We start from the raw sequence: 3,854 nt of genomic DNA, 5'->3' as shown, positions 1-3,854 counted from the left end.
TGTACAATTGTGCCGCCCTAATCGAGAAGTATTACTTTTGTACTGTTTCAATTCTTGGTTCAGTCCAGGTCTAGTCCTGGTACAGTTTAAGATTATCTTTATTTGTCATTATACATCAACTATACAACGATCCGGGAAGATCCGAAATTTGCATACCTCGAAGATACGGCTTGCATATCTCCGGATATTCTCCGGATCTTTGACAAATACGGACATATACTGGGTTAAATCTTCCCGGATTTTAGGTCTTTTTGTCCAGTGATAATGTAGCATCATCACATCCCTGCTGCATGCAATTTACAATTAGGTTATATTGTCCTTACGAAGCAAAGCGGTGATCTGTGGGTGAGCATCGGTGACCACCGCTTTGATCTTCAAGTCTGGTAGCAAAGCTTCCATGGTGCGGCAAAAGCACTCCTTCTCCATGATCACAGAGTTCCTACCAACCATCCTCTTGTCTATTGAGTCAATGTAGACAATGTCTCTTGACACCTGCTCAATAGTGGTGTAGGTGCAAAAATTTGCACAGTGACCTGAGGCAAAAGAAAAATGGTCAGCAAACAACTATCCAAATTCAGCTGCTGAGATAACAAAGATTACCAGGAGAGTCCATTCTGCCATCACCTAGAAAATAAAATATAATGATAAGCACACTCTGTGTAAAAAAGCTAAAAGATAAGACACATTTGTATCACAGCCATAATGTTGTTAATTCTTAGAGCAAATAAAAGTGCACTCACCAAGGAGAACAACACCATCTTCACGACGCAAGCGTCCAATGACTTCCGCTCTTGTTTGCTCCCAGTATTTCAGTACAGGTCCTTTGCAATATGCCTCTTGAATCCTAAAAAAGGTTGACTCTGCAACCATACCCATTCCCATAAACTTGAAGAGGAGAGCCACCTTTCTGTAGTTGTTGCCTGAAAGTAGTATATTTGCAGATAGCATGAAGTCACCACCCTGCATCTTGAATTTTAGTGTTGGCTGTGAATTCCAGCTCCACACCAGATGACCATAGGGGCATAACTGTAGTAAATAAAAATACATAAATACAATAGCGTTAGGGCAGTACAGTGAGTCACTTCACAGAGATACATAGCTGTTCAACATCTTACCCAATTCAAAACCACTCCAGTCCCACGAGGTTTTAACACAACCTGAAAAGGTTGTACACCAGGACATGGCTGACCAGTTAGTTTGTCAACATAGCTGCACTTCTCGACAGGCAGTCTCAGATGTGTGGCAAGGGAAAGGAGGTTGTCATTAAATGTAATATTTGCTCTTTTCCCAATTAGATCATCCTCAGTCTCTACATGATCGTCATAAAAGATCCAATTGTTCTGGATCATCCGGGGTATCAAAATCAAGGACAGTCTCATCCACTGTTATTTCTCTGAGCTCCTCTATTCTTGTGCCAACAGTTCTGGGAAAGATATTACTTATTTTTTATCATATCAATACATATTTAATTAGGTAGTTAGGGGGAAAAATAAATAAAAATTACCGCAAACATAACGAAGGGACAAAGTCCTCATCAGAGTCATCTTCAACATCTATATTGCCAGGGTCATCCCAAAAATCATCCATCTCAATGCTGCCTCAGGAGAAATATAATATATAATAAAACATTTTATTGAAGGAGTGCGATCTGAATAAATGGAAAAGGAAATGTTCAACACTTGCACTGTGTCTTTCAAATGGCTAGTTTCGCCCTCATCTGGAGAGTCAGGAGGATGGTCTTCTGCTATGCTCATGGAGTGCATGCTACAACAAAAGGCAGAGTTATACAAGAAATATGAGATTCAACACACACACAAATAACAAACAAAAGTAACCTTGTTGTGCCACCACTTCACCCTCATCAGGCAACACCAAGATCTTCATTGGCTTTGCATCTAGTAAGATAGATTGTTACAAATAACAAAAACGTACAAAATAAGCTTTAGATACAGTTCTGAGAACATACTGGTCCTGATCAGATTCCTCTGTAATGCTTGAGATGGGTAGAGACGGTGGCCTTGCTAGTGCTTTGCTCGGTGTTGACGAAATGTCACAGTTCTCACAGAGAAAGAAATACCGATGTAAAAGTGTCTTGACACAGAACATGAATCTTCAAGCTAGCCTTGCCCTGGTCGTAATGTACTGACAGTTGAAAAGCTACGCTACTTTCACAACTTCAGTTGCTGTCAGCAGATTTGCCTGAAGCACTCCTTTATCAAAATGCAGATCTACAAACATACATAGTGTCCACCTGTGTCCAGCCCTCTCCTCGCTGACCACGATCGCGCTGGAAGAGGCGAGTAAAGGCTCAATCTAAATAAACCCACTCAAATTAGGTTGCATAAAAGTAGATTTACAAGTGAAATTGTTGTACAAGGTAATATACAAATAATAATAATAAATACAAAAACTAATAGAAAAGCTAGCTAGCTAGTTGCGTGTAAACAGTGGCAGTACACATTATGAGGCTGAATCGTCTTTGGAGAAAATGTATTGATTTTTTTGAAAGACAAACTGGCACTTGTTTACATTACTTATTTTCTTTTAGATCATATATGATTGTACCCACCTCATCAGACATCTCTTTGTATTGTTCAACGTGTTTACGACAGTGACCTAACCAAAAGTGACCTTTAGGGGGCGCGCTAAGCGCAAGTTACTTAGTACTGCTTTAAAGGAACATTTTATAACTTAAGTGTAAAAAAATGGTTGAATTTTCTGGGCCTTTTTTTTGGGGGGGGGGCGGGTTCAAGCAACTAATTCTATAAAAAAAAAAAAGAAGACCTTTAAAGGGACTATAGGGAGTTTAAAAATGTTCAAAGCAAGGCTGCTTCCGAAACGGGCAGATTGCTAAGAGCTCTTACGCCAAACCGGATGTGCGTCAGCGTCCGCCATGGCAAGTTGCCTCCGAATTGGTTTGTCAGTTAGGAAGTAGTTAGGAAAAGGAGCCTCGATGCTAACTATCATAGCCACTTTAGCATAGGGACCTCTGATGCTAACTAACCAGTGATTAGGAGCTATGTGCCGTCCCACAAGCCACTGCGCCAAATCCCCCCTCGCCCCCACCCTCGAGTGATTCATGCGCAACCACTGTTGATTGACAGGAGCACATTTAATAATAAAAATAATAATAATTAAAAATTAAGATTCTGCACAAGCCAAACTTTATAAAGTGATAAATCCATGTTGTCGTCCCCACAGCTCAGTCACATGTCAGTGTTAAAGAGGAAACTCAGTAAACGGATTAAATGCTTTTGTTTTCATTTAGTAGAAACTTAAGCCACATGGATCATTTGCTACTGTAGCTTTAAGAAACAGCTGTTGAAATAAAATAACACTAAAGGGAAATGTTTGGATCATTTGGATTTATTTTTCTCCTTAAATGTCTTTGTTTGGACACTATGTTGTTGTTGGACACTAGGGGGCGACATGCGCTTTTGTTTGGCCTGCACTCCACCAATAACTTTAAAGAAGAAGAAAAACAGCTGTTGGTGATGTCACTTCCCTTTCCCCTGTTTAAGGACGGACGGATTGTTCAAATGCTGCTGAAGCTCTAGTTCCCTAACTGCACAGACCTAACAGTCGACCCCATGAAAGGTTAAGGAGTTAGTTGCTAGTGTTAGTGCTTAGAGGCTACAATTTGATGGTTTCGGATTGAGCCTAAGTATTTTCCGCCCCTACATGTCCCAGCCATGTCCTAATGTGTAGAATGAGCCCAGACCTATTAACCACAACTGCCTCTAAAATCCTGCACTGTCTCTCAAAAAGGTGTCCCTTCGGCCCGAATTGCCGTCATGCACGAGCTTAATATAGAAGGTGCAGTTACACATATGGCCAGAGGTGGCAGTAGTGAC

At 40.7% G+C, this 3,854-nt stretch overlaps 2 long non-coding RNA genes across 2 annotated transcripts; both read right to left on the bottom strand.

Annotated features, from left to right (window-relative positions):
* Positions 1–376: 376 nt before the first annotated feature.
* LOC306981615 lies at positions 377–1,300 on the bottom strand. The gene is made up of 4 exons (XR_013794121.1): positions 1,116–1,300; positions 741–1,026; positions 601–624; positions 377–533 (listed from the first exon to the last, which is right to left on the bottom strand). It is a non-coding gene; the product is annotated as an uncharacterized lncRNA (long non-coding RNA).
* Positions 1,301–1,351: 51 nt separating this feature from the next.
* On the bottom strand, positions 1,352–1,766 carry LOC306981472. The gene is made up of 3 exons (XR_013794118.1): positions 1,684–1,766; positions 1,505–1,594; positions 1,352–1,423 (listed from the first exon to the last, which is right to left on the bottom strand). It is a non-coding gene; the product is annotated as an uncharacterized lncRNA (long non-coding RNA).
* Between the last annotated feature and the right edge of the window lie 2,088 nt (positions 1,767–3,854).

The sequence above is a fragment of the Gobius niger genome (assembly GCF_951799975.1).
Source record: "Gobius niger genome assembly, chromosome: 22".
Classification (NCBI taxonomy): domain Eukaryota; kingdom Metazoa; phylum Chordata; class Actinopteri; order Gobiiformes; family Gobiidae; genus Gobius; species Gobius niger.
Note: the sequence above shows the minus strand (reverse complement) of the source record. Positions and strands in the feature narration are given on the sequence as shown.